This window comes from Oncorhynchus mykiss, chromosome 20, assembly GCF_013265735.2.
Source record: "Oncorhynchus mykiss isolate Arlee chromosome 20, USDA_OmykA_1.1, whole genome shotgun sequence".
In the NCBI taxonomy this organism is placed as follows: domain Eukaryota; kingdom Metazoa; phylum Chordata; class Actinopteri; order Salmoniformes; family Salmonidae; genus Oncorhynchus; species Oncorhynchus mykiss.
The window spans coordinates 4,105,678-4,119,015 of NC_048584.1; the positions used below are offsets into that span (position 1 = coordinate 4,105,678).

The window sequence follows — 13,338 nt, forward strand, 5'->3', positions numbered from 1 at the left end:
ACGGTGGCCATATAAATAGGGAATTAGAACACTATCATGACACAGTGAGACTGACCATCAGATGCAGGCAACATCAGCAGAGTAAAATAAAAAGCAAATCATTTAAAAATGTATGCACACTAAGCTGTGCTTCACGAGTAATACCACAACGGGTCTATTACCAGTGTGATCATATAGCCTACCTCAAATGCTGAAATATATTTTTTTTTAAATGGCCCGAACAACAATGCATTGGCAGGTCAATTCAAACAAAGCAAATATGCAGTGATAATGTATTGGGCCTATATCTTACTGCACAAACCTCATTGCTCCAGTACAGCTGGTTAATGTTGCATAGGCTTATGTAGATCTCAGCTTGCATTTTGACTCAAAGTGATCTTGACTCAGAAAAGGTTGGTGACCACTGTTCTAGAGCTTTTCCTGTTAACACTATCAACGTTTCCCTTTACTGTGGCAATTGTGATCGAATCAACGCAATATTAGCCACTTTCAATACAACACTGTCGTGATGTGACTTTCATTAATCTGATAATTAATTTATTCAATCCAATAACTGTTCAATTGTTACCCAATTAAATTAATCATGTAACAATGAATTAACTATATATTGATAACAGTTATATATTGATAACAGTCACTTATTAATCATTACCTCATATCAGAGACTAAAGTCCCTAGTGGACTGGCAAGATATGATGGCTTGTTACAACATAAATGGAGGGGGGGAGGGGGTAGAGAGGAAAATAACACTTATCATGGATACATTATAGGACATTAATCATATACCTTGCACACGAACCATCACCCATTTTGGGATAAGGATTTACGTGTGGATGTCTTTGTCCGTCGTCTATCTTTGTTGAAACCAATAAATCCTTCTATGGGGAAGGGATCGACAATGTCCTTAGTTGTTCTGGCATGTATGGGCTGTTTTCAAAGCAGATTTTAAGATGCACCAATTATTGTCTGAGATGGGATTTTCTCCTTCCCACCTCGTGTCTTTAGTCAGAGTTTGAAGCACTTTACATGCTTCAAAGTGAGGCTATCTTCACCTCGTGTCGAGGTTCCAAGTTTTAACCATTTACAACATGTAGCGATCACTCCACGCTTTTCTGGTCTCGTAGGTGAGGTTATCTTCTCATCTAGCACGGAGGTTGAGTGTTTCAACGTGTGGACAACGGTTTCGCGTCTTCTGGTATGCTATGTTAATTATTAGCCAGTCCTTTTAAGCATTCTGGTTGAAAAAGTGGTTCCATCACGCTGACAAGCTCTCTGACCTTATTTGGTGCGTGTCTAGTCACTGTGCATAGTTTAAATGAAAAACAATTCTCATTACAAAACTAAAATCACAATCATATCATAACAAAAATACCATCATCTTGAATCATATATTTTATACAACATTTAGATGTACACATGACAGAGAAATCAATACACTTTCCAAGTTACAGTATTTTCTTGTTACCATTCTTAATGTCATCACAAAATAATAAACAAACAATGTGACACAATTGTTCTTTAAATCCCCACTGACCATTCTTAACATTCATATCTTAGAAATATTGCTCCAATAGTAATAGTAATACTTTAGTAATACTGAAGAGTAAAACGGAGATTCACCTCCTGCCTAATTTATGACAGTGTTAAAGTGTCAAAACTGGCCCAGCCCCCTCCCCTCTTCTGTGGGAGAGAGGTGGTCTGGCTATCGTCATTGCTACACTGATCGGAGCCTTGGATCCTCACCCAGGAGGCATCCTATGACAGTGCCACGTTGAAATTCACTGAGCTCTTTGTAAGGTCAATTTTTGTCTATGGAGATTGCATGGCAGTGTGATCAGTTTTATACACCTGTTAGCAACCTGGCTCAAATAGCAAAATCCACTAATTTGAAGGGGTGTCCACATACTTTTGTATATGTAGTGTGTAGTAAGGATGGGGTACTGGTCTTTGTTAAACACTTCGCCATATTAGACTAAAAGATGTAAGGTAATTTTGCACAATATAAGCCATTAGTTGTTCAATCAACATATTTGCTGCTCCTTCAACCAACCCCGTTTTAAAAGCCTCCCTTCCTGTTTTACATTCAATGAGACCAACCAGAATAATTTCCTTTGCAAAATAGTCCCAGATTTTCATAAAACAGGGGCACACGTGGTCTCTCGTTTCTGCATCACCAAATTTTGCACAAGGCAAAAATTATTTGTTCAGTGCTGCGGGAGCAGGGGTGTAGTGCTGCCAGAGGCACTTGAGCTTCACTCTACTACTTCTCACAATAGTGCACATTTAGTCAAGTTAGATGAATGAACGTCTTGGAAGATCACATAATGATTCATTAGTATTCTACATAACAGAACCAAATATAAAAGCATAGTATATAACATTACTGTTACATAAAAAACACAAGTTCAGTAATTTCTTATGAGATTTTAGGATCTTTAGTTGAATAATCTTTTTCTTTTTGGGGAATTATTTTGTCAAAATTTGAGTGTACCCACTTCTCCAGGCACCACTACATAGGGCCAGTGGAAAGACGGCATTCACACAGCATGTTAAAGGTAAAGCAGTCCATGAACTCAGACATAATAAGCCAGTAGGTTCCACTCATGAGAATACAAAAACACAACCATTAAGCATTTAAATCTAAATGTACAACTATTACTTCCCATTGCAAAAAAAAATATTTCACGTTTAGCACACAAAGTAATTGGTGACCTAAAGTTTAAAGTGGAACTGCTTGCAGATATGAAACAGACAATCATAATATCAAAACTATCAAATTCACAGTTTATGCAACAAAACCAACTTTAAAAGAGGTTTTAAAAATAGGTTCTACTATTTACAGTTTTTATTTAACCTTTATCTAACTAGGCAAGTCAGTAAAGGGAAAATTATTAATTACAATGATGGCCTACCCCGGCCAAACCCAGACGACGCTGGGCCAATTGTGCACGGCCCTATGGGACTCCCAATAACAGCCGGATTTGATACAGCCTGGACATACACTAAGGCATTCTGGCAGAATAGATGGAGGCAGTTCACCAAGCTGCTTGCCTATTGTCCTGTAGCCCATCCCAGCCTTGTGCAGGTCTACAATTTTATCCCTGATGTCATTACACTGCTCTCTGGTCTTGGCCATTGTGGAGAGGTTGGAGTCTGTTTGATTGAGTGTGTGGACAGGTGTCTTTTATACAGGTAACGAGTTCAAACAGGTGCAGTTAATACAGGTAATGAGTGGAGAACAGGAGGGCTTCTTAAAGAAAAACTAACAGGTCTGTGAGAGCCGGAATTCGTACTGGTTGGTAGGTGATCCAATACTTATGTCATGCAATAAAACGCAAATTAATTACTTAAAATTCATACAATGTGATTTTCTGGATTTTAGATTCTGTCTCTCACAGTTGAAGTGTACCTATGATAAAAAAATTACAGACCTCTACATGCTTTGTAAGTAGGAAAACCTGCAAAATCGGCAGTGTATCAAATACTTCTCCCCATTGTATGGTGGTGTACAACGTGACAGTTGGGATGAGGCTACAGTGCTGGGCAATTTAGCTAAAGAATCCCCGTGTCGTGCGCGGGGGCCAGTCGTGTATAGTCGTAATGGACATTTTGGTGACCATATTTGACATGTTCTGCTGCTTTTGAGATACGGTTCAATCCCTCCTTGGGGCTTGATTGAGTAAATAAAACACTCAACAATCACAGTAACTATTGGTCACTCTATTATGTATTATTATTCTAATATGAATTAATTATAGAATTGTGTCAATTATTAATGATAAACCTTTAAACTGCACTTTTCCTCCCTACCTATCCCTTTATTTTTCAGGTCCAGATGACAAAACCTACACAGTCCAAGGGTTGCAGGTCTGCCGACTTCCTTCTGGTCACACATTGTATTCAGAGAAATATCCAACAAACCAAAGACATTGCTTTAACTGTGAATGTACTTTATTGTAGATATTTTCCTCAAATAAAATGGAGCATACATGAAATAAACAAGTTATTACAATGTATTTCAATTAGACACAATGTGTGTGTGTGAGAGAGACATGTTTTTCAATTCAGAAAAAAAGCACACAGAATTTCCTCTAACTGTACACATTAAGCCACAGTCTTTTACAATATTGTCAATTACACTGATTTGATAGATATTTAGAGTAATTATGTAGATATTGAGAATGGACATGTAGGAGTGGATATCTCCAATCCTAAAATAAAATGGAGCAAAGATTAAATAAACAATTACAACGTATTTACAATGTGGATAATGTGTGTGAGGGCATGTTGTTTTATTTTTCCTTGTCAGCCACCCATCTCTGCTTGTCAGTCTTGATAGACCCAGTGTATGCACTTTTGGGTGAGGCTGTCTGGCAGTGGTGGAGATGCAAAGTGACAGTAAGTAAACAGCTCAACAACATAACTGTGTGTACATATGTTGGTGTGAGTGAGCATATGTAATATAATTCTGAATTACCTGCATCCATCTAGGAATCTTCCAAAGTTTCTCCCTTCACGGCCAGTGTTGTAGGAACTGGTGCAGCCGGTAAATTAAATACCACAGCAGAGGACTACTGTGACTGCAGCTGAACTGGGGGGTGGCAGATCTAAAATAGATGGGCACAATTTTCTTAACTGACAGTAATCATACAATTAAACAGACTGAATGAGTGTAAGGCCTAGATTCAATCAGATCAAGTGTTAACCGGCGATAGCCGACACTGCATAGCTGATGTTTTGGCCGTGTCAGAGGTGTAACTGCGTTGGATCTGTCAAATCAGTAAGCAGCAGCTCTTGATCATTGTCACAAAACCACACCCGTCCTATTCTCGTTACAAGTTCTGAACGAGAAAGTGTAGGTTTTATAGAAATAATGTCACTCAAATTCAAAATCATTAAACTAAATAATGAGGATTTCTACCAGCCTAATCGAGGTGTAGATTTAATCTCAAATTTCAATGTTCTAACTTGTGAACAGGGCTGCATGAGATGTTTGTTAATGCAAATCCATGCAGCCAATGGCAATGTCCACTTTAGGTATAATTCCAGGAGCTTCTTGTGGATTTGACAGCTCTAACACAGTTCCCCCTCAGACACCACCAAAACAACCACTATGTGGATTTGACAGCTCTGACACAGTTCCCCCTCAGACACCACCAAAACAACCACTATGTGGATTTGACAGCTCTAACACAGTTCCCCCTCAGACACCACCAAAACAACCACTATGTGGATTTGACAGCTCTGACACAGTTCCCCCTCAGACACCACCAAAACAACCACTATGTGGATTTGACAGCTCTAACACAGTTCCACCTCAGACACCACCAAAACAACCACTATGTGGATTTGACAGCTCTGACACAGTTCCACCTCAGACAACACCAAAACAACCACTATGTGGATTTGACAGCTCTAACACAGTTCCCCCTCAGACACCACCAAAACAACCACTATGTGGATTTGACAGCTTTAACACAGTTCCACCTCAGACACCACCAAAACAACCACTATGTGGATTTGACAGCTCTGACACAGTTCCACCTCAGACACCACCAAAACAACCACTATGTGGATTTGACAGCTCTAACACAGTTCCCCCTCAGACACCACCAAAACAACCACTATGTGGATTTGACAGCTCTGACACAGTTCCACCTCAGACACCACCAAAACAACCACTATGTGGATTTGACAGCTTTAACACAGTTCCCCCTCAGACACCACCAAAACAACCACTATGTGGATTTGACAGCTCTAACACAGTTCCCCCTCAGACACCACCAAAACAACCACTATGTGGATTTGACAGCTCTGACACAGTTCCACCTCAGACACCACCAAAACAACCACTATGTGGATTTGACAGCTTTAACACAGTTCCACCTCAGACACCACCAAAACAACCACTATGTGGATTTGACAGCTTTAACACAGTTCCCCCTCAGACACCACCAAAACAACCACTATGTGGATTTGACAGCTCTGACACAGTTCCCCCTCAGACACCACCAAAACAACCACTATGTGGATTTGACAGCTCTGACACAGTTCCCCCTCAGACACCACCAAAACAACCACTATGTGGATTTGACAGCTCTAACACAGTTCCACCTCAGACACCACCAAAACAACCACTATGTGGATTTGACAGCTCTGACACAGTTCCACCTCAGACACCACCAAAACAACCACTATGTGGATTTGACAGCTCTAACACAGTTCCCCCTCAGACACCACCAAAACAACCACTATGTGGATTTGACAGCTTTAACACAGTCCCACCTCAGACACCACCAAAACAACCACTATGTGGATTTGACAGCTCTGACACAGTTCCACCTCAGACACCACCAAAACAACCACTATGTGGATTTGACAGCTCTAACACAGTTCCCCCTCAGACACCACCAAAACAACCACTATGTGGATTTGACAGCTCTGACACAGTTCCCCCTCAGACACCACCAAAACAACCACTATGTGGATTTGACAGCTCTGACACAGTTCCCCCTCAGACACCACCAAAACAACCACTATGTGGATTTGACAGCTTTAACACAGTTCCCCCTCAGACACCACCAAAACAACCACTATGTGGATTTGACAGCTCTGACACAGTTCCCCCTCAGACACCACCAAAACAACCACTATGTGGATTTGACAGCTTTAACACAGTTCCCCCTCAGACACCACCAAAACAACCACTATGTGGATTTGACAGCTCTGACACAGTTCCCCCTCAGACACCACCAAAACCACTACTATGTGGATTTGACAGCTTTAACACAGTTCCCCCTCAGACACCACCAAAACAACCACTATGTGGATTTGACAGCTTTAACACAGTTCCCCCTCAGACACCACCAAAACAACCACTATGTGGATTTGACAGCTCTAACACAGTTTCACCTCAGACACCACCAAAACAACCACTATGTGGATTTGACAGCTTTAACACAGTTCCCCCTCAGACACCACCAAAACAACCACTATGTGGATGTCAGCTAAAGTGGACGTGATTAAATAGAGCCCCAAGTGAGGGGGAGAGTGCATGTGTGTATACATATATGTGATAATGACCTGTATCACCTGTCGTGGCCGGGGTAGCAGATGCAGGGGCAGACGACTACAGCTGTGAAGACTGTGGTTGAGCTAATAGGGGTGTCAAATATACAAGAGAGTCACTTTGTTTTGTTGTATAATTATTTTAACTTAAGGAAATATTCCTTAAGTTAAAATAATTATACAACAAAACAAAGTGAGTGATTGAGTGAGTTTGATAATTACCTGGACCACATCACACTGCTTCAGGTCTACAAGCCTCTGGAAGTTCCAGCGTGCCACTCCAGGAAGTGAACAGCTTGGTGGAAAGACAGTTACCTGTATCCCACCGAGCAGGTTGGCAGATCTGAAAAATGGCCACAATAAAATGTATGACAAAACCTTGACTACACACTAACCTAAACAGAACAGACTATGGGAGGCGCACAGTAGAACATAGAGCCATGGCTACATGGAACTCTATTCCACATCAAGTAACTCATGCAAGCAGTAGAATTTGATTTTAAAAACAGATAAAAATACACCTTATGGAAGAGCGGGGACTGTGAAGAGACACATGCATACACACGATAACATACGCACTGTACACACACGTAGACAAAGATTTTGTGTTGTAGATATGTGGTAGTAGAGTAATGGCCTGAGGGCACACGCTTAATGTGTTGTGAATGTATTGTTATGTTTTTAAAATTGTACAACTGCCTTAATTTTGGACCCAAAGAAGAGTAATGCTGTCTTGGCAGCAGCTAATGGGGATCCATAATAAATACAATACAACAAATGAATTAAGTCTGCGTGTGACTTCATTTTCCCAACTGCCCAATGTACTTGCTCTTGCAATCTCATGTGTGTGTGTGTGTTCTGTGTTATGACTTAGAGGTGTCAACCTGACCACATTCGTGTAGTAGGCCAATCAGTGATTAGCTATAATTACTTATAAACAGAGTACAGTAAAAAGGATATCAAATATTCAGATCTGGATTGACAAGTTGGCTAAATCATGTGAAGTTACAAACCTCTAGGGCTTAGTCTAGACTCAAGTGAAATAAAGGATGCAGGACATGAGCTCCAGGACCATGCCTCAGGACTACCTGGCCTCAGGACTACCTGGCTGTCCCCGTCTCCAGTCCACCTAGTCGTGCTGCTGATCCAGTCTCTGCTGTTTCTGTCTGCAGCTATGGAGAACCCTGACCTGCTCAAGGCTCACCGGAGGTACTAACTTATCCCAGACCCGCTGTTTGATCCTGTCTCTCTCTACCGGACCTACTGTCTCAACTAGAGGTTGACCGATTATGATTTTTCAACGCTGATACCGATAACAATTATTAGAGGACCAAAAAAAAGCCGTTACCGATTAATCGGCAGATTTTTTTTATTTTATTTGTAATAATGACAATTACAACAATACTGAATGAACACTTAATTTAACTTAATATAATACATCAATAAAAATCCATTAAGCCTCAAATAAATAATGAAACATGTTCAATTTGGTTTAAATAATGCAAAAACAAAGTGTTGGAGAAGAAAGTAAAAGTGCAATATGTGCCACGTAAAAAAGCTAACGTTTAAGTTCCTTGCTCAGAACATGAGAACATATGAAAGCTGGTGGTTCCTTTTAACATGAGACTTCAATATTCCAAGGTAAGAGGTTTTAGGTTGTAGTTAATATAGTATTCATAGGACTATTTCTCTCTATACCATTTGTATTTCATATACCATTGACTATTGGATGTGCAACGATTGTGCTTTTTTCGCAAATGCGCTTTTGTTAAATCATCCCCCTGCGTTGCATCAATTATATGCAACGCAGGACACGCTAGATAAACTAGTAATATCATCAACCATGTGTAGTTAACTAGTGATTGTGATTGATTGTTTTTTCTAAGATGTTTAATGCTAGCTAGCAACTTACCTTGGCTTCTTACTGCATTTGCGTAACAGGCAGGCTCCTCGTGGAGTGCAATGAGAGGCAGGTGGTTAGAGCATTGGACTAGTTAACTGTAAGGTTGCAAGATTGAATCCCCAAGCCGACAAGGTAAAAATCTGTCGTTCTGCCCCTGAACAAGGCAGTTAACCCACCGTTCCTAGGCCGTCATTGAAAATATGAATGTGTTCTTAACTGACTTGCCTAGTTAAATAAAGGTGTAAAAAAAAAAAATTGGCCAAATCGGTGTACAAAAATACCGATTTCCGATTGTTATGAAAACTTGAAATCAGCCCTAATTAATAGGCCATTCCGATTAATCGGTCGACCTCTAGTCTCAACCTCTAAATGCTCAGCTATGAAGAGCCAAGTGGCATTTACTCCTGAGGTGCTTAACTATTGCACCCTCTATAACCCTCTATTATTTGACACCGCTGGTCATCTATGAACGTTTAAACGTTTTGAAGAATAATCTGGCTAAATGTCTGTACTCTTTTATAATCTCCACCAGCACAGCCAGAAGAGGACTGGCCACCTCTCAGAGCCTGCTCCCTCTCTAGGTTTCTTCCTGGGTTCCTGCTTTTCTAGGGAGTTTCTCCTAGCCACATTGTTTCTATATCTGCATTGCTTGCTCTTTGGGGTTTTAGGCTGGGTATCCGTTTCAGCACTTTGTGACAACTGCTGATGTAAAATGGGCTTTATAAAATACATTTGATAGATTGTTTGTATATGCTTCTATTCATGTAAGTAATGAAATCTAAATATGACATTGAGTTGTCTTACATTTCCTCAATAGGAAGTTAAGCTAACACATTTTCCTGGTCTTTCCTGCTGGGGACTTGGGGCTTCAGGGTTGGGAATGGAGGGCCTAGAGAATTGGAATATTAACAATAATTAGTGTCTACATTTATGAATGAATGAAATACAATATGGGTTAGCCCTGTATCTCATCTGATTGAGAATTGCTGATGATATACAGTAGATGTTTATTTTCTTGGGAAAATCTGCCACCAAACCACACAATTCTATATAGTGAGAGTGCACACAACCATTAGCTTATTTTACCAAGTCAAAAATAACATCATTTTGTCAAGGGACCCAACGAATAACAACGACGCTAGCATACTGCACCCCATATCAACCAACTTGCCAACTAGTAGTGAACAAGGTTATATTGTTGTCATTCAGTAACCAAAGATGTTCTACTAAAATAGACCACATCCTTTCAAAGTCACGTTTATTGGTCAGTCAGGTGGCTTAGTGACGTCAATAAAAAAGCATGGTCATCATATTCAAATTAGGTTCAAAATTAGATGCAGATGTTGGACTGGAGATTTGGAGAAGAGGGACTTAACACTGATATTAGATATTTTTTTTATAGCACTCTACAGTTAATTTAAACAGCAGCCATGTTGTTTTGTCTTTCTGTATGTGTAAGAGGAGCGTGACGTAGACTCTAGAAGTCAGCAGAAAGGCAACCTTTCTTGCTACTCCTGTGACCAGTACCCAAATGAGGACCTGACATTCTTACGGATTGTGTCCTGCTATAGTCAGTAGTGTATATGGACTCACCACCGTAGTCTGCAGACTTCTGGGGTCTACGTCACACTCATCTTCAATCAAAACGGGCACTCCTCTGTAAGACACCACCTTAACAACCATCGCTTGATTAGCAACACCCCCAATAACGGAGAACATATTATAGAATAAAGACCCACACTTTATCCTGTCTTATGAAACATTAGAATAAAGACCCACACTTTATTCTATGAAACATTTTCAGTTGCTGCCCTCTGAAACGTGATAGATGTGTTGAAGCTCTGCTCTAATGCTACACATGGTGTATGTCTTTCTGCCATTTTCCTATTCATGGGATGCATGCATAATGTGTTCTTCCAGGTTGTGAACAAATGCTCTACTTTCATGGTGTCTATATGTTCTATATTTTTCACCATGTTAAAAGGCTTTTAATAAATGTACAGTGCCTTGCAAAAGTATTCATCCACCTTGGCGTTTTTCCTATTATGTTGCATTACAACCTGTAATTCACGTTTGGTGTTTGCCAAAAGGCATGTGGGAGACTCCCCAAACATATAAAGAAGGTACTCTGGTCAGATGAGAATAAAAGTGAGCTTTTTTTTTTTTAAGTATTCACTTTACGGGGGTGCACGTTCAAGTTTTCCATTTTTTTGTCTTATTTTTTGTTTGTTTCACAAATAATATTTTGCATCTTCAACATGGTAGGCATGTTGTGTAAATAAAATGATACAAACCCCCCCCCCCCCCCCCCCCCCCCCCAAATAAACAGATGATGGCTTCTTTGATTGTGCAGCATACCCTGGGATGGCCTTGGATGTAATATGGCTGGGCACATTGTTAAACTAACGTTAGCTAGCCATGCTGCCTCATGCTAGTTGCGTTAAACCCAGCTATAGATTTGTTTCATTACTGGTAGCTAGCATGTTTGATCCATCAGTGATTATTGCTTTGGTGATTGATTCAATGGGTAGTCATGGATACAGCACACTACAGATGACATAGTCAACAACGTGTGCCTCACCATGTAATAGTTACTCCAAATGCATCTTTATTATTTATTAAATACCTTTCAACATCTGGAAACTGGAAAAGGGATATTCCTCCCTTCCATTTTACAGTAAACAAGGTATTTATTGATGGCAAATGTTTCTTATCATGAAAAAAGTTGATTCACAAAAGGAGTACTTAGTAGAGGGAAAACTTGCAAAGAAATCGATTTCTAGCTATTTAAGCCAAGTATGTTTTGTTTTTTTAGTTGTGAATTAGCTAGCCAGCTAGATATCTACTTGGGACAGCTAGTTAGCTACCGCCAAGAAGAGGACGAAGACCATTTGTGCCTCACTGAATATGCATGACGTTCATTAGGAAAACGCCCACTATCTAGTGTACTCGTCCTAAACAAAGTAATCTATATAAACAAATAGGTAAGTCAAGTCTACCAAACTTAGTGCACTCTGTTTATTATAGATTCTAGTTTTGGAAACAGAAAACTGTATGGAGATCAAATGTTTAATTTATGAGAAAATGTCAGTGGGCTTCCTCTTACTACAACATTTGGTAGTGAGAGGAAACGCTAACAGTATGTCTCACATTTATACCTCCGGTGAAATATCTGTGGTAATATTGTACAATTGAAATGTAAACTAACCCTTTGTAGATATTTGATATACACTGAGGTTTATCCAGAGTGCATTTTGGCATATGTATATATTTTTATTTATATAATTGTTTGTATTGTTTTTGGAGATTGTTAGAGGCATGTCCATCTTGAATATAGGCCAATAATACTGGTCAGGTTCTGCAGAACAGCACTTTTTTTTACGAGTTTTGATATTCTTATATTGTTACGGTACTTTTTGATACTGTTTGTAAGTATCCATGTTTTGTACAACGTTATGCACTGAATTTGTATTTGAATGTGAAATGAAAATAAAACATATTTTAAATTTTTAAAAAAAAATCTGTGGTAATATTGTAACGTTACCACATTATTATCCACCTAGCTTGCTAGTGATAGCTAGCGCCAAAGAAACAACAAATGAATAACATAATACCTATCTAGCTTGTATGTAAAACAACTTTACAGATTATTAAAACGTTTGAAAGCAAAGTTGCCTTACCAGTATGCTGCTCTCTCCGGAAATAGAGTGATGCATCCAGATTTGAGCGACGTTAGCATTAGCTAGCTAGCAGCGCCAGCATGTTAGCTATGACAGTATCTATCCAGCAAAAATGTCGAGGTCAAAAACGAAAGAAACTATGTTAAGCCATGCTGACTTCGTAAAATCTGACTGAAATAATTAACAGGCTGAATGTACATTTATGTGACTAACTAGCTAACTTTAGCTTGCCAGCTCAGTGACCGGTGTTGCACCTATTCCTGTTTACAGTGTGCGTCCCTCGCCACCCCCACGTCCTGCATTGAGGAGCGCCACTGAGTCAGCATGTGGCCAGAATTCTATCACATCCGTGTTGGTTTACAAACCCCATTGACAATGCATGGGAAACTGTTTAGGGCCCTTGAGCAAAATAATCCCTGGCAGATGGGGAGGATGGAGTGGGCTGTCATTGTAAATAAGAATTAGCCTAGTTAAACTGACTTGCCTAGTTAAATAAAAGGTTACACTAAGAGCATAACATTTATACACTATACTTTTAGTTTAACCAATACCCAAAGGGAGATTCAGTCAAAATAAAAATCTCATTGATTTATCAAGACCAGTCCCCATGCTTGTTCAGAGCAGCGCGAAACGGTGCTGAAATAGTTGTAGGCTATTGCTTCAAATCCAATGACTTCTAAATTCAAT

General features: G+C 39.7%; 1 long non-coding RNA gene across 9 annotated transcripts; it reads right to left on the reverse strand.

Annotated features, from left to right (window-relative positions):
- Positions 1-3,929: 3,929 nt before the first annotated feature.
- LOC110498827 lies at positions 3,930-13,049 on the reverse strand. Of its 9 annotated transcripts, none has more exons than XR_005037908.1 (7): positions 12,652-13,049; positions 10,565-10,642; positions 9,776-9,860; positions 7,291-7,411; positions 7,093-7,155; positions 4,478-4,607; positions 3,930-4,370 (listed from the first exon to the last, which is right to left on the reverse strand). It is a non-coding gene; the product is annotated as an uncharacterized LOC110498827 (long non-coding RNA). The 9 variants fall into 9 exon arrangements; XR_005037904.1 differs by having other exon boundaries at positions 7,084-7,155; positions 12,652-13,048; XR_005037905.1 differs by lacking the exon at positions 7,093-7,155 and adding an exon at positions 8,981-9,014 and having other exon boundaries at positions 12,652-13,044.
- Between the last annotated feature and the right edge of the window lie 289 nt (positions 13,050-13,338).